The 18,483-nt window shown below is 36.7% G+C and overlaps 1 long non-coding RNA gene across 1 annotated transcript in view; it reads right to left on the reverse strand.

Moving 5' to 3' along the window:
* Positions 1-2,269: 2,269 nt before the first annotated feature.
* LOC118020678 overlaps positions 2,270-18,483 on the reverse strand; it is a 19,634-nt gene continuing 3,420 nt past the window's right edge. Inside the window, exons 2-3 of the long non-coding RNA XR_004681981.1 lie at positions 14,393-14,466; positions 2,270-2,333 (exon numbers count right to left, since the gene is read on the reverse strand). This is a non-coding gene — a long non-coding RNA (uncharacterized LOC118020678). The remainder of the gene's footprint in view (positions 2,334-14,392; positions 14,467-18,483) is intronic.

Raw genomic sequence — 18,483 nt, forward strand, 5'->3', positions numbered from 1 at the left:
GAAGTCTATCCAAGCCTTTCTCATGTGTTTCTTCCATTTTTGTATTGCATGACAATTATTTATTCATTTATACTTGTCTGTTTAAATCTTTATTATCTCTCTCCTCTGATCAGACCGTAAGCTCCTTGAAAGAAGTGACTGTTTCTGGTTTGCCTAGCACAGTGACCAGGACAGGAGAGATGCTTAAAAAAAAAAAAAATCTTGAATGAGAAAAGCAGTATTATTTACATGAGAGGTGGCAGTAAGATGATAAGAAATCAGCCAAAGGAAAAGAAGAAATCTTTTTTTTTTTTTTTAACAATAATCCTTTGATTTTAATAGTTGGGGGGAAGGAAAAGAAGAAATCTTAATTTAAAACCAAGTTTGCTTCATTTGGAATTGAAATGAGAAAGCGCCCAGAGGGATTTCAATAACCAAAACCAAACAGAAGTCAAGTCATAGTTCAGTACAAGTCTGCATCCATGTGTGAGGGAGGACATGGCCCCAATGAATAAGTTTAAAGTGGTGGTGGGAGTCCAAATAATAAAGTTGCTTTATGATAATATTGCATGAAATAGTACAATTCCCCATGCTTATGATAAAATGCGTATGTGTGAGCCTAAAAAAATTCTTATTCCTCATATACTTACTCAAGTCATGGGCCATGTTAATAATCATAACTAGTAGATAGTATGAACTAGATTTAAGATCAAAAATGTTTTTTTGTTTTGTTTTTGTCTTTTGTTTTTCAGAGATGGCAATAGAGAGGAGGGAGGGGCAGAGGAAGAGGAAGAGAATCTTTTTTTTTTATTCTTATGTTAATCCCCATACATTACATCATTAGTTTTAGATGAAGTGTTCCATGATTCATTGTTTGTGCATAACACCCAGTGCTCCATGCAGAATGTGCCCTCCTCAATACCCACCACCAGGCTAACCCATCCTCCCACCCCCCTCCCCTCCAGAACCCTGTTTGTTTTTCAGAGTCCATCGTCTCTCATGGTTCATCTACCCCTGCGATTTCCCCCGCTTCATTCAGGAAGAGAGAGAATCTTAAGCAGGCTCCACACTCAGCACAGAGCCCAAGGCAGGGCTCGATCTCAAGATCCTGAGACCTGACCTGAGTCAAAATCAAGAGTCAGACACTTAACCAACTGAGCCACCCAGATGTCCCCATGCTTTTTTATTTTTCAAGGGACTTCTCAAGAGGGTTTCCTACAAGTGTGAAATAATTGTTGAAATGTATTATGCTACTGTTTTAAAAAGTGGGATTATGTTGTAGCTGCTTCTATATTTTAAAACACACTGGAAATATTTTGGTGTCTTAGTCTGTTTGGACTGCTGTAAAGAAAATACCAGACACTGGGTAGCTGATAAACAACTGATTTTTATTTCTCACATTGCTGGAGGTTGGAAGTCTAAGATCAGGGTACCAGCAAGATCAAGGTCTAGGGAGGGCCCTCTTCTCCGTTGTAGAAAGCTAACTTCTGTATCTTCACATGGTTGAAGGGATCGGCAAACTCGCTGAGGCCTCTATTTATAAGGGCACTAATCCCATTCACGAGTCTCCACCCTCATAATCTAATCACCTCCCAAAGGTACCAACTAATACCATCACCTTGGGAGTCAGGATTTCAACATAGGAATTTTGAGGAGAACATAAGCATTCACGCCATAGTGCTTGGTTTTGTCAGAAGTAGGAGTGTTGGAAAACTAAAAAGAATAAGAACAATTTTAAAATAGTCACAATATTTTATAACCCAGTGAAGAGCTGCCTTGATGTTTTCATCAGTAATAGAGTCAGTCAACCAAAATGCATCATCTGAGAACTTTGCGAGGATACTTCACATGCCCCAATTTATCCCCCACTCTAAAACGGCAAGTGTCAATTCTAATGTGATTGTTTAGCCATTACGTTACTGATTCAAAAATATATATTAATCCAGAATAAAGGTTTTGGCTTTGTTACTTTGGTTTCTTCCAAAATCTAGTGTTCTCAGTATTTGCACTATGGATTTATTGTCAGTATCTGAGAAGCAGCAGAGAGAAATTCATTTTAAAGTTACAGAAACATGAAATAAAGATTAGGTCTTAGCCATCTGATCTCTAAGAAGTTTCTGCAAGAAAGAGAACTGTAAGGGAATTAACATCAAGGACATTAGCTTCCTGAGTCTTTAATTCATCTTCATTGTCAGAGGCTGCCTTGCAAACAAAAGGGAATGCGTATGTTTTTACCCCTTCAAATCCTGACCAAGCTCTTCTGGAAATAGCACCTTTATTATTATCTTCTTTTTTGTTGTCGTTCCTCATACCTATTTGTTATGTCCTTAGTAATCCATTTCACTATCCATGCTCTATAAGCAAAATCAAGAAATAGGATTTGGTCGATTACACAAATGGATGGTTTTGTGCAAGGTAGAAGTAGAAGTTTGCCATCCTCTCCTTACCCCACTTAATAGATTTTTCAGAAAATTCATCCCCAGAAAAGCATTTACCATCAGGGGCTTAATCTTAAGGGTACCATCAACATTCTCAATAATTACCATATTCTAGTTCCCTTGTTTGATTGCCTTTTGTGCTCTTTGAGGAAGAACAATACAGCCTGTTTTTTCCTAGTGTTTTCCGAGAGCAATTTTATATCTTTAGAACAGGCTTCCAAATATCTTCTTGAATACAAAGAACTCTATTCTTCCATTCGATGTGAAAGAATTGTACAAATAACCACCCATACACATCACCGGATTGTGAGGAATAAATAGCACCCTAAATATTAAACACATTTACAATTACTCACATCAATCATTTAAAATCTATTGTCACACTTCAAACATTTGAATTGGAAAATCTAAGCATTATCATTACAAAATATTAATAAAATACCCACTAGGAACAGTTTCCCACCTAATAAAATTCAGTTTTAAAGTCCACAAACTTCTGAAGACTTTGTATTTTTTTCTAATAGTTTTAATTATGGCAGACTTTGTACTTTTAAAATTGAACTTGAAAATGAGAGACTAACCAGAAACTGTTCTCATTTGTGAATTTGTAACACAATTGCAAGAAACAAATGAATTGGGCCCCAAAGAGATGTCTAGTTGGACATAATTTTATACATTTCTAAACCACCTTCCTAGGTCACCAACATATTGACAATATTATTATAGATTATGTATCTATATTGCATATCCACTATATATATTTACAGCATAATCATAATATTTTTCTATTGTTCAAATGAGCCTGCTTGGGTTTATGATTCCATTACAAAGCTTGTGTTTGAATAATAAAGCAAATATTAGACTAATATTATGTTTAATTTTTAATGATAGTCATTTATAGCTATTTAAGGTTTTGCCGAATTTTTCTTACTATTTAATCCATTACTGTTTGGAATTTTATAAAATATTTTTCTATGTGTGTGCTGAAATCCCAACAGATTTTGCTCACTAAACTTTACCTGTTATTTCTTTTGAAAGCAAAAGGGAGGTAGGATGGGAAGCACTTTTGCAAATAAGAGATGTACAGGGCGCCTGGGTGGCTCAGTTGGTTAAGCGACTGCCTTCGGCTCAGGTCATGATCCTGGAGTCCCGGGATCGAGTCCCGCATCGGGCTCCCTGCTCAGCGGGGAGTCTGCTGCTCCCTCTGACCCTCCCCCCTCTCATGTGCTCTCTCTCATTCTCTCTCTCTCAAATAAATAAATAAAATCTTAAAAAAAAAAAATCCTGTATTTGCCAATTTCACAAAACCACAGAACCACACGGCCCGTGGGAGGGTCCTCCCTCTGGCTTGGAAGGGAGCTCACCCTGAAACCGAAGCATCAAGCTCTTCACAGCCAGCGGATTTCCAAGCGCATCTGTGAACTTGCCGTAGGGGATGCGGAGATAGATGGCTAATCCTGCCCGACGGGATAGGAGGAAACCCTTACTGCCGGCAGCTCTGAGGTTGCCCTCGGAGCAGAGGCAACAGGTAGTGAGGAAATACTGATCTTAAAAATCAACAGGAAACACTTATTATGGGTGCAGCTTTAAAATATCTGGTATGGATAAACATTCTAAATTTGAACATTTATCTCAACTCTAGTTTGTTTTTTTTTTTTAAGATTTTATTTATTTATTTGAGAGAGAATGAGATAGAGAGAGAGCATGAGAGGGGGGAGGGTCAGAGGGAGAAGCAGACCCCCCGCCGAGCAGGGAGCCCGATGCGGGACTCGATCCCGGGACTCCAGGATCATGACCTGAGCCGAAGGCAGTCGCTTAACCAACTGAGCCACCCAGGCGCCCCAACTCTAGTTGTTTTCTGAAAACGAACTACATTTGGCAAATAGGAATGTAAATATTCCTGGAATAGATTGTTCCTTCCCCTATGATCTTTCGCCAGAAGAACACTTGCCTTGTTTCAGAGTAAGGAGGGGGAAATATTTAGGCTAGATTTTTTTTTTTTTTTTTAAGGTAGATACAGGCTATCAGTAAGGTTCTGTTTGTAATAATGATGCAAAAAATCAGCGAGTCTTTAATGCTTCTCGCAGGTTCTATTCCTTTACTGTTCTTTACTTCCCAGCCCCCAACTATTTCCTTCCTTTTTCATAGACACCATTTGTCATGGACTGAAAGTTTGTGTCCTCCCCCAAATTCCTATGTTGAAATCTAATCCCCAGTGGGATGGTATTTGGAGGCGGGCCTTTGGGAGGTAATTAGGTCATGAAATGGAGCCTTTAGGAATGGGGTGAGTGCCCTGGAGGTAGCTCTCAGTCTTCCCACCATGTAAGGACACAGCAAGAAGCCAGCAGTCCACATCCAGGAAGACAGTTCCCACCAAAACCTAACCATGCTGGTGCCTCAACCTTGGACTTGTAGCCTCCAGAACTGGGAGCGATATATTTCTGTTACTTAGAAGACACCCAGTCTATAGAGTGCTTTGCTCTAGCAGCCTGAACTAAGACACCATTGGTTAAGAATTCCAGGTGAGGGCGCCTGGGTGGCTCAGTTGGTTGAGCAACTGCCTTCAGCTCAGGTCATGATCCTGGAGTCTTGGGATTGAGTCCCACATCGGACTCCCCTCTCGGCAGGGAGTCTGCTTCTCCCTCTGATCCTCCCCCTCTCATGTTCTCTCTGCTCAGTCTTTCTCTCTCAAATAAGTAAATAAAATCTTAAAAAAAAAAAAAAAAGAATTCCAGTTGACCTCCTTTCCAGTCCTTTGCGAATATGCCCTCTGGAAAACCTTCTTCAGTAAAGAAACTTCTTTACATCCTTTATATCTTCCTGTCATAGCTTTGCCTTAACTGATATCTGATTCCTTTTCCTATTGAGGGAGATCATTGTTCTAGCTCTAAACTTAGGACGACCATACAGTTTTGCCATCCTAACTGGAAAATCACAGAGTGAAAAGAGGAGCTGTGTTCATTATATACCAGGATAACAGACATTAACTTGCACTGTCTGGGGCAAACAAAGATATGTGTTACTCTATCTCAATCCCAAACAGGACCCTAGAGCCACATAACAACAAAATACAGAGTCTCTTAAATTTCCATTGCTACTTCCGCAATGTTTTTTCACTATTAACAATTCACAATACAGAGAATTCCATTGCCAACCTAGAACAAGGCTCTCATGCTAAATCCAGTTTAACGCATCTGCACTTGAAAGTGACTTTAAAGCACTGTTTTCGTAAATAAATTTGTGTCGGAAAACAGCCACATTCTTCATGCATATATTGTCTGGCCTATTTCAGCTATAAGGGCAGAGTTGAGTTAGTTGCAATAGAGACAGAATTAATTGCAAAGCCTGAAATATTTACTGTCTATTTATGGAAAAATGTTATGGATCCCTGGACTTCATGAGCTTCATGAGGGCTGGGGATATGCATGTCTATAGGTCTTACTCACCATGAATATTTAAACATGCCAAGCACGTAGTAGATGCTCAGTATTTGTTTTGTGGATGAATATCAAAATGCAAAATAAAGGCATAGTAACTAGTAGAGTGTGCTATTGTACATGAGCAGATGAACCACTTGAACAGTATAGGGAATCTCTGTAATTTTTCCCAATATTTAGTATATGGAAACATAAATTTCCTACAAAAGGGAAAAGATGGTTTATAAAATAAAACTGATGTAATGTATGGTGATTAACATAACATAATAAAATAAAATAAACTGAAAAATTTTCAACAGTTTGAAAAGACTATGTTAGACATTTTGTGTGAAAAAAAACCACAAAATTTTCTAGTTAGATGGGAACCCCCACTTGACAGACATCTGCCACTGTTTGACTTCCCTCCTGCTCTGGATGGGGTTCTTCTGTCTGTGTGTATTCAGAGCTTTCCTTCCATCCATTCGTTTTCTCCCTCTAGGACTTCCTATCTCTGCTTCTCCCCGCTTTTCCTCAAGAGGCAATGGATAAGCATGAAGGCTCTTGAGTCAAACTGCAGATTTGAATCCTGGCTCTCTTTCTAGCTAGTTAATTTAGGCAAGTGTCTCAAAATTTCTATACTTGGCTTCTCTTAAAAATAAATATAGTTATCTCACAAATGCTTCATAAGTTTGTAAAGTGCCAGCACAATGTCTGATAAGTAGTAAGTCCTTGATCAAATTAACTATAAATAAGATAATATATAAAGTTCTCTTAGCTAAAAATATAAAATGTCCCATGACCCTAAATTTTCCTTCAAATGCCTTTCCCTTCACAATCACGAATTTTTTTTTCAGAGATAATTACTACTAATTTGGGGGTCTTTATTTCCATTCTCTGCATGTGAATGGGATAATTCTCTGCATGCTGCTTTGTGACTTTTTACATTTATTAATATTTTATGAATAGTTGAGTGCCTGAATATTATTAGCCATTCTATATACTGTGTAATATAAAGGACATTTGAATATTTACATATTATTTTATCTCATGGGTATGCCATAAATTATTTAATCAAAACCACATTATTAAATAGGTTCGTGGTGGTTGTTTTTAAGCAAGATTGGTTTAATGAACCACCATGTACCCATCACCCAGCTTTAACAATTATCAACTTCTGGTCAATCATATTTCATCTATACCCTCATCCATTCCCAACTCTACCTTTTTTTTTTTTTTTTACATAACCATAACACCGTTATCACACCTCAAAAAAATTCAAGTAATTCTTCATATTATCCAGTATCAAATATTCAAGCAGTGTTCAAAAATACTTGATGTCCTCTCCCTCACTCCTTCCCTCCCCCTCTCCAAATTATTTAAATCAACATTCCAAATTATTTAAATCAGCATTATTTAATCTCCAGATTATTTAAATCAATAAGATCCATGCACTGCAGATGGTCAGTAAGTCTCTCCTAATCAATAGATTACTCTTCATCTCTCTCTTATTTCCTTGCAATTTATTTGTTGGAAAAAAAAAAAGAACAAGAAAAAAATAGGCCAGTGGATCTCTACTATTTGTCCTGTCCAAGATTTTGCTGATTGCATCATCACCAGTGTGATCTGATGTATACCTCTATCAACTGTATTTCCTAGAAACAGGTACTTAGATCCAGAATTCAATTTTCCTATTTTGGCAATAATATTTCATAGGTGGCATGGTGTCCTGCCCTCAGGCGGTACATAATACTGTGCTGTTTGTCTTTTTCTGGTGTTAACAGCCATTGATGATCAATGCCTAGATCCATTAATTCATCAGCACTATTGAAATGATGATATTCTAATTATAATAGTTTTTTTAATATAGCCTGCAAGAGCTAAAACCTCATGGCTAAATATTTGTTCATATTTATGTGCATCTGTTTATATTTAAGACAAATTTCTAAAAATGAAATATCTGAATCAAAGTAAATTTACATTTGGAGATTTACATTACCATACATATTGCCCAGATGCCCTCTGGGGAAGTTATACTAACTTTCATCTCAGTGTCAGGTTATTATTGTTTTAAACATTCCTTTTTTTTTTTTTTTAAGATTTATTGATTTTTCATTTTGAGAGAGAGAGAAAGCACTCAGGGAGAGGGGAGAGACATAGGGAGAGGGAGAGAGAGAGCCTCAAGCAGACTCCCCATTGAGCACAGAGCCCAACACAGGGCTGAATCTCACAACCCTGAGATCATGACCTGAACCAAAATCAAGAGTTGGTCGATAAACCAACTGAGCCATCCAGGTGCCCCTGTTTTAAACATTTCTGTTAATTTGTTTGCCAACAATGAGAAACTCATTGTGGTTTACTTTGCAATACTTTTCTTACCAAAAAGATTCAACGTGCTTTCCTTAAATTTAAATTGGTATCTCTTTTTGTGAATTGTCAGCGCTTGGTCTTTGACCATTTTTCTGTTGGATGTCTCTTTTTCTTTTTTCCTGGTTTGTTTGATATATTTAAGTAGGTATTATGGAAGCATGATGTCTGATGAGTAGCCTTCCTATAGTATACAACATCACCACATACCTATAATATCCAGTTGTTATCCATGCTATGTTTACTGTTTTTGGAAGAGTAGTCCTGATAAGTTCTAATAGTCTTTTTTTTTTCTTTAAGATTTTATTTAATTATTTGACAGAGAGAGAGCGCACACAAGCAGGGGGAGCAGTGGAGGGAGAGGGAGAAGCAGGCTCCCCACTGAGCAGAGGTCCTGATGCAGGGCTCGATCCCAGGACTCTGGGATCATGACCAAGTGGAAGGCAGATGCTCAACTGACTGAGCCACCCAGGCGCCCCATCTAATACTCTTTTTTACCTCCATCTTTCCGATGAACTGCTTATCACTAGGGCCGCAGATGACCTAATTTCCAGTGCCAGGGAATATATTTTGCTCCTCACATTTCTTGTATGTTCTGTTGCATTTTGTCCCTGTGAACAATTAAATCCTCCTGAAACTCTTTTCTCTTTATTTGTAAAAATAATTTCTTTTAATTGTCCTCCTGCCTATCTGATTAGTCTTGGTCTCCTTTGTGTGTCTTTTTGCCTCTGTCAAAGGGTGTTATTCTCCAAATTTCTGTGTAGGTCCTTTTCTCTTATCATTTTACGCCCTCTCACTGAAATAGTAGATGAATAACTCTACTGTGTATCTGTATCCAGAGTATGTATCATTTGATCCTTAGAGTTGCATGTACAAATGCTGTGTATATACATCTGATTGAGTAAGTCACAGGTCCTCAAACTCCTCGTAGACAAAACTGCACACATTATCTTTTACCTCTGCCCAATACTGCATACTTTTATTGATGGCCCCACCATTTTCCTAAACTGTCTAAATTAGAAATCTGATAGTCTTATTGTTACATTGTAATTTGGAGGAATTATCATATGATGGGGAAAAGAGTGTAATTTGAAACCAAAACAACCTGGCTTAATTCCAGCTCTCCGGATACTTAATGGATAATCTTTGGCATGTAAAATATATTCTTTGATCTTCAATTTTCTCTTCTGTCAAAATGGGGCAGCACTAAATTCTCAGATTTGTGTGAGTAAATGATAACATAAATAAAAGTACCTAAAATGAAACACATAGTAGACCTTCAAAAAATACTAAGTTGTTTTGCCTCTCTCTTCAGTGACCACACGTCCAAGCCATCACTCCCTCAATTTCCTTCCTATATGTTTTCAAATCCATTCTTCTTTCTCCATTTCTATCAGCACTGCCTTACATTAGTCTGTTACTGTTGCTTGCTTGGATAGGCAATATCTTCAACTAGTCTTCCAATTTCTAAATGTTCTCCAATTCGTCCTTACTCTATGACCAGAATGAGCTTTTGAGAATTTATGCCTCATTATATCATGCATTGTTTTAAAATCATCAATAATTCCTGATAACCTTCAGAAAAATTAATCCAAACCTTCTTAACCATGCAATTTAATGCATGTTCTGTTGTCTGCCTATTTCTCACACCTCATGTCTTGCCACAGCCCCCTCCCAACCTGTGCCCCCCCATCTCCAGTTGCTCCTATTTTTTGCACAAACCATACCCCTAAAATGCACTTTCCCAATCTAAGACTACTTATCCTACAAAGCAGATTCTCACAGAGTGGGAGAAAACTGTCTTTAGAATGGAAGATACTCATCTGGGAGGTGATGGGTTTTCCAACTATCTAAGCCCCCTGTCTACTTGGCCATTCTGATCCATTGCCTGTAGAATAACACATCATTCCACACACCTAACTGAAAATCATTATAATAGAAAGCCGCTGCCATAGAAAAAGAACATATTGCATCTGTCAAATGAGCCAGGGCAGAAAACAGTGTGAGAACGCTTGTTACAGATTCAAATAAAGCATCTCAAATTGAGTTACCTATCTTACCTCTCCACCCCCCACAGACTCTTGTATGTAGCTCCATCATGTCATAGGGGAAATAAAATTATCTTTTCAAGTGTAATCTTATTAGACTGTGGGTTCCTTCAGTGTATCCCAGTTTGTGGCTGCATGACTAGTATACGATAGGTACTTAATACCAATTTCAAGAGTGAAAATTGACTCCACAACAGACATATTTATTAAAAGTTCAGTCAAAACTAATTGAAATTATAATCGTGGTATAATAAATTCCAAGAGATACTATGAATTTTTATTAAATAGTAATGTCATGGTAGTGTACATTCCTACAATCATAATAAAGGTCACCAGGGATGAGAAAAAAAGAGCTGCCATCCAACCTTTAGACTTTTGCAGATGAAAATAATAACTATGGGGGCACCTGGGTGGCTCAGTCGTTAAGTGTCTGCCTTCGGCTCAGGTCATGATCCCAGGGTCCTGGGATCGAGCCCCACATCAGGCTCCCTGCTCTGCGGGAAGCCTGCTTCTCCCTCTCCCACACCCCCTGCTTGTGTTCCCTCTCTCACTGTCTCTCTCTCTCTGTTGAAAAATAAATAAAATCTTTAAAAAAAAAAAGAAAATAATAACTATGAAATAGAAAAGGAAAAGCTTGTTAAACTCATGACACAAACAAGTTCCTGGTTTTCTTACTCATATTGTGTCCTTTCCCTGGGCCTCCTTCAGAAGTCAAGAAGGTGCCCAGGTGCTTGAAGGAAGAACATTCCCCTCTATTTGCAGTGAAAGGATGATGGATGCCCTGTGCTCATAGTAGGATTGCTTCCCTGCCAGGCAGGAAGCTTCCTTCTACAGAAATCAAGAGGGATAGCTTTCACTAGCAGTAAGACTCTAGCCTGCAGAAATCTGTGCTTTTCTGTGGCAAGAGAATAGTGGGGGCCCAGAGTGAGTCCTATTCCTCACAAGACCTCCCACTCCTACTCACAGTCTGGCCACCACCCTCTGCCTAGAAATATTAAGACTAAACCTACATTATTTAGGCTATAATGCTGCCTGGTGCCTTCTCTGAACTCATATTCCACTCTTCCCATTTCTTTTCGCTGTGACCACTGAAATTCACAGTAGGACATTCACAAATTCTTCTATAGCCCCGGTCTCTTCTGTTACCCCTCATTGTACCATCTAGCTTTAATGGAAACCTGTTTTTTTGTTTTTTTCCAGAGGACTTTCTTTACTTATCTTCTCAAATGATGGCCAATTTCATTTCCACTCTCTTCTTAAATTGGGCATGGAGAAGTGATAGGTATCCTGCCTCCTCCTCTTTGCCACTTCCAGTCCATTCTCCTTCTCTCTTCCCTAAAAGTCCCCAGGTTTCAAATTTGTGTCATCAGTTTGTGTCACCCATTATCTGTCCTTGCTATAGTGATCTATCTGTAACTCTCAGGGTCAGGTCATCCCCCCTTATTCTTTCAATAAGGATCACTGGCTCCTTTGATCATTGTCATGCTCTCCAACATTGCTCCTATTACATTTTTTTGTTGATTGCTATATCCATGTAGATGATCTTTTTAACTCCCTGGCCTTTTAATTCCTGGACCTCCTACCAATGATCCTTTGCATCCTCCTCAGCCACTCAATACTATGACCTTTTCAATACCAATAAATACAACTCCTATATAGTATTTATCCTTCTCTTCAATACTACCCCAAATCCTTCCTAATCATTCCCTAAACCCCCAAATTATTTGCTCTCACCAGCACCTACAATGTATTGAGCATACCACCCTCTTTCTCTCCCACCTTCCCTATATCTTTTCTCTGTGCTTAGCTTAAATCTTATGTTCACGCATTATAATTACTTTTTTGTCTATATCCTCAATTCTCTATCCTTTTCTCATTTGTTTTATTTTTATGGCTAATCCATAACCCTACCTAAAACCAATTATCTGCCTACTCCTTATGTGTAATTCCATCCATGGCTGAGCATAACTAGAGAAAAATATAGTCATACTTTCTTGTATTGCTTTAAGTTCATAACCATAACTCAAATCATCCTTAATGCTGCTAATAACTGTATTATAAATCCATAAACCATTCATTCTCTCACCTAGACATATTTCTGCCTTTCTGCTCTATTCTCAAGCTTTTAACAATTCTTTTTTTAATCTTCACTCTTGGGTAACAATTAGACTTTATTTCATTAAGAAAAAAAAAGCAACCAGAAAAGATTGAGCATTGGCTTACAACAGTAAAGTATAAACCTATCTGAATCTTTGTATTCATTCCTCTTAGTGTGGGTGAACTACTCATTATGTTATTGTGGGCCAGGTTTCAATTGTCCTCTTGATGCCATCTCCTCTCACATCCTCAGAGATAGTGCTCTTTCTCCCTTGAATCATCCATTTTAATTTCTCTTTTGGGTCATTCCTTTTAGTATATAACAATACTATTTTTTCAAAATTATTTTTGAAAAAACCTTCGTGTAGCATCATGGCCTCCTGTTTACATCCAATTTCTTTCTTTCCCTCTATACCAAAATTCTTTGAATAAGCTGTCTATGTAGCTACATTTCCTCCTCTCATACCCTCTTGAATCTATTCTAATCAACTTTTCATCTCCTTCACTGTGCAAAAATCTCCTGTTCACTGTAATATTCAGTCTGTATTCTCAGTCATTTTTTTTTCTTATTTGACTATCAGTATCATTGAACCCAGTGGCTGATTTTCTTCCCTTTTAAACATTCTTTTTTCTCTTAGCATCCAAAACATTACACTCTCTGGGTTATTCCTTTACCTCTTTGGACAATATCTCAGACTCTTTACTGTTTCCTCTTCATTTCCTGACTAAAATGTGAGAGTTTTCTAGAGCTTGGTCCTTTTGGGATCATCTCTCTTTATCAATCTTAGTGCTTAGAAAATCTCTTTCAATCTCATCATATGATATACCATCTATAAGCTATGATTCCTACATTTATATTTCCATCCTGGATCTCTCTTCTGAAATCCAGACTCATAACCAACAGCCTTCTCTATATCTCTACTTGGGTGTCCGATAGTCACCTCAAGTTTAAATGTTCAAAACTAGCTCAATAAATGCCTACTCTGTGAAGGTATATTTGACGAAAGTGGAGGATGCAATTTAAATATAGTTATATATTAAAGCCTAAAGATTCCATTTCACTATTAAGGATATTATTTTTATGGATTACAATGGTAATATCATTATTTTCTTATATAACTTGAACTCAAAGAATTCCTATCTTGGTTTGGGATCTTTAGAAAAAAAGAAAAAAAGATGCTGAGACAATACCTATACATTAACATGTTAGTTAATTGAAAAGACAATCCCAGGGCACCAAGAGGGAGAGAAAGAAGAAGAAAGGCAAAGAGAGTTGGGAAGAAAATAAAAGGTGATGTGTTGCTGAGCTGGCTGCCACTCTCTGACAAGCCTTGAAAGGACATGTTTGGAAAGCCTATGTAACAGAACGGTCCTTTGGCAGGAGGAATAGAGAAGAAATTGTCTGCTGTCTTCTTTGTATCTCTTACCAATCATTAGTCAAAGTTTGCCCCGTGAGAAGAATTTACAGCGCACCTCCATGTTGTGTTACCTAGTCCCTATGGCAGCCTGTCAGGAAGCCAGACCCCACATTTTGCAGTGATGGCTGTGGTGGGTCTGAAAGCTTGCCAAGGCCAGGAAACTCCAAGGAGACATGTGAAAAGTGTTTGATAAACCCCTTCTACCTACATCAGCAGATTTGAAGGTTAATGTCTCCTAAACACCAATGGAATTTGTTTCTTCTTAGCAAGGAGTACCCCCTATGCTTCACTATTTTAGAGTAATTTTAGGTACATTTTTAATTAGAAGAAAAAAGGAGTCATACAGGGTATTATTTCTTAGTTGTTAATTTAAAAATGGATATAAAATTAATAATTGGCTTATAATTGTGGAATGGTATGAAAATAGACATTTCAGACCATCAGCTCATTATTATGAATATTTACAGCTCAGAGTTTGAGTCATTTCCTAAATTATTTTTCCCAAATTAGAAACTACCTGATACTATATATCTTTTCTAATTATACCTTTCAATCTGTTTGATGTTTAGGATGTTAATGATTAAGATGAATTTTATGACTTTTCAATATTTAATCATAAAGTAATATTTTACCTCATACGGTTTAGTTTGAATTCCTGCAGCGAGGATTTTTTTTTCATTTCTGTTTCTCCTGTTTTCAGTACCAACTAAAGAGAAAAATATTTTTATGTGAATTAGTTGTGAGATCTACACAGATTTACAAATAAAATATCACTGTTAGAAAACTTGTTTTGGCATTAAGTGTTATTTTTAGCTATTACTGAGTAATTACTTACCTTAAAGATAACTGAAGAATAAATGAGCCAACGTAAGTAATTTAAAATCTCAAACTTTGGTTACAGTCTGGTGTTAGTTACCTAAATGAATCATTCTAAATTCTAGGGATAGGTTAATGTTAAAAGATCTATGAGTTATTTTTCATATAAGTAATTGAGTTATTCTCTATAAGGAAAGTATGAAGACAAATACAGTTGACCCTTGAACAACATGGAGTTTGGGGCACCTCCCCCACCGTGCAATGGAAAATCCATGTATAACTTTTGACTCCTCAAATACTTAACTACTAATAGCCTGCTATTGACCAGAAACCTTACCAATAACATAAACAATCAATATATTTGTTGTATTACATATATTACATACTATATTCATACAATAAAGTAAGCTAGAGAATAGGAGATGTTAAGAAAATCATAAAGAAGAGAAAATACATTTACAGTACTGCAAAACATCCACATACACATGGACCCATGCAGTTTAAACCCATGTTCAAGGGTCAACTGTATCAAGTATCTGTTTAAATTATACTGACAGCAGGGTTGCCTGGGTGGCTCAGTCAGTTAGGTGTCCGACTCTTGGTCTCTGCTCAGATCATGATCTCAGAGTCCTGAGATCAAGCCCCTAGTTGGGCTCTGCACTGAGAATGGAGCCTGCTTGGGATTCTCTCTCTCTTTCTCCCTCTGCCCCTCCCCACCTGCTCACACTCACTCTCTCTCTAAAATAAAAAATCTTAAAAAAAATAATAAAGCAAGTGAATTATACTGATAGGAAAATGTTGATATTTTTAAAAGATTGTAATAATTCTTTCAATTAAAAATTGCCATTAAGCCTGCAAGTTTCAAATAGTGCTTATATATGTCAAGAACTTTCTAAAAAAAAGGATCAATTTCTGGATCCCCTAGTTTTTTCAGTGTAAATGTTATTTTCATGTAATATACAAGTTATGCGTAAATGCATATGCAAATCATGGGTATAGAGCGCATTGAATTTACACCATATAAGCAGCCTCCAGATCAAGAAGGAGAATATTACAAAGTTCTTGTTTCATACAGTAAATGTGGAGCTAGATGTGAATATGAATTTAAGCTAATAATTGCCACCCAACACACCTTTGAGTTCCTTTTCAGTTAGAATTATTTAAAATTGTTTTCAGAGTTGGTGCACAGTGATAGCGATATTTGAGTTTTACATGTAGCATTCGTGTGAGTGAACAGAATGCTATCAAACAAAAATTAAATCCCTGTATTTAAAACTTTTAAGCAGTCTCACGTTATCTTCTATTGGTCATGCAGGTAAATACATATACAAGTGTGAGTATGAAAAAAATATATTCTATTTTTACTAATTAATGCATTTACATATAAAAGACAATATTTTATTTACCTTTCCTAAACCAAATTGGTGCATGCCATACTCGGTCATAATAAATACAGATAATGTCAATATCTTTCTTATAATGAGCACTATTTAAGAAAGTTTAAAACAGGAATATGTTGTGGTCAGGTGTCCAGTACTAGGCAGTAAGTGAAAGCATATCCATACTATTAATGCCAAGTGGTGATAAAATAGCTTACATTACTCCTTTCCGCTTTAGAGATAAAAAGGCGAATTTCATTGCCTCCAAAGGTGAATCTCTTTTTATAGCCCTTTGTTCTAAGGTAGTCTTTTGTTTGATGTCTTAAAAGTAATTTAATTTTGTAGCAGTTATTGACTGTCAAGCAGTTATTGACTGTCTACATATAAAGATCTCTACTAGAGTAACTTCTTTAGAAAGAACAGCACTGTGGACATTAGGTTACATGCACAACTACTAATAAAGATCAATTTAATATTATAAAAGTCTGAATCTCTACAGCAAGCGATCCTAGTAAACCTCACTAGCAGTTGAACCAGCTATAGGCAAATAACACCTGATTCAAACTAATAGCAAAGAGAAGTTAGAAACAGTTAGGAGGAAGATTTTTGTAGACCACTAGATGCCACTGTTTTGTGTGAAAAACTCAAATGATATACTTGATCTCTAATTTAAATTCCTTTATTTTTTTTAAGTCACACTGAATTGGGATATTGACATTTATAGTTCTAAAGTGAGTATGTTTCTTTGCCTGGTATTAGTTAAACTCACACCAAAATAAAATAATACAATATTTAAAAGAAATGATAAATCAAAATATTTACCATTATCAATATAAATCTTTGGCTGTTACAGCTGAACCATCACTGATCAATAATCAAAGTATTTATGAACTGAAAACATAAGTGATTTGAATAATAAGATAAGCATTTTTAAACTGTGGCCTATCACTTAGTTCCAAAATACTTTCTTTCCTTACGTGATTACTTACAGAAAGTTAGAATGGGATTACATATAATATAAAAAAACTTTTTAAAGCAACCCTCCTTAATCCATCAATTGGAACTGACCCAAAATTGAATGTAAGTGGGCCCACCTCAAAAACAGGGTGAAATTGGGCGCCTGGGTGGCTCAGTTGGTTAAGCGACTGCCTTCGGTTCAGGTCATGATCCTGGAGTCCCGGGATCGAGTCCCGCATCGGGCTCCCTGCTCGGCAGGGAGTCTGCTTCTCCCTCTGACCCTCCTCCCTCTCATGCTCTCTGTCTCTCATTCTCTCTCTCTCAAATAAATAAATAAAATCTTAAAAAAAAAAAAAAAAACAGGGTGAAATTATCTTCAAAGGTATCAATCAATTGATACCCAAATTAAGAAAACCCTTTTCTTATACATATGCTGTTTTAAGGCCTGAATCTACTTGTTCCCCAAATATGAGCCCAAATAAAGTTATTATACAATTTCTTAGTATCAGGTTGAGTTGATATCCTTTTGCTCTGGCATAGGACATAGTATTTTAATACCTATGGAAGTTTGATGGAAAGTTTTAAATAGATGAGTTGTTATACTTTCCAAATAGACCTAAAGTCCAAGATATTTATCAGGTGTTCCTTTAAATAGATTAAGGATCAAGATATTTATCAGGTATTTCCTTTAAATAGATTAAGGATTTTTCAAATCAAACAAGGTAATTATAGCGGCTAATGTTGACTAGTAATATACTATTTTACTAGACAACTGTGTCTCGTAAGCTGCCATCTGATTTTTTAAATATTCAAGATAATACTGACATAGCACAAAGTACTCAGTTATCTATTACTGTGTGGCACGTAATCCCAAAATTTACCAGTTAAAAAACAGCAAACACTGAAGATTATCTCTGTTTCACCTGTTCATCACCTTCGCAGCTGCCTAGAAAACCCACTAACACCCAAATCTAAGATACCTATCAAGTATCTCAAGTGACTAAAAGATTTTCCGAAATGGATGTTGACTATTTAAAGCTACCATCTCATTCTTAGACAACTAATATAATTTTTAAATATTTGAGGTTAATATTGTTACAGTGTAAGGACACTGATTTCATGGAGTCTATAAAAAGAAGCTGTGCGTAGATTCTGTTTTTGTATCTTCCTGCTTCCCAGGCAGTTTCCTTGACGAACAGAAGTAAATGGCTGAATGTAGGAGTTTGAGGACATTATTTCCTGAAATCACCCAACTCTCTTTACCATGACTATATATTACAAACAATATAATCTTCGCAAATTTTTAGAAAGCCCCAATTAAAACTTCTACATCTCATTTTATTTATCTCTGGTGATTCATTTGGACTAGTTTCCCAAGATGCTGATAACCTCTGAGTTACCTGATACAATTATGACTTGAGCATGTAATAGATACACAATAACTCTCTGGAAGGACTAAACAGGAGAACTTGAGGACAAAATTGACCATACATATCCTTGCTTCTCTTTCTTTCTTTCTTTCTTTCTTTCTTTCTTTCTTTCTTTCTTTCTTTCTTTCTTTCTTTCTTTCT

Source organism: Mirounga leonina, unplaced genomic scaffold (genome assembly GCF_011800145.1).
Source record: "Mirounga leonina isolate KUSES-001 unplaced genomic scaffold, KU_Mleo_1.0 Mir_174, whole genome shotgun sequence".
NCBI classification, from domain to species: Eukaryota; Metazoa; Chordata; class Mammalia; order Carnivora; family Phocidae; genus Mirounga; species Mirounga leonina.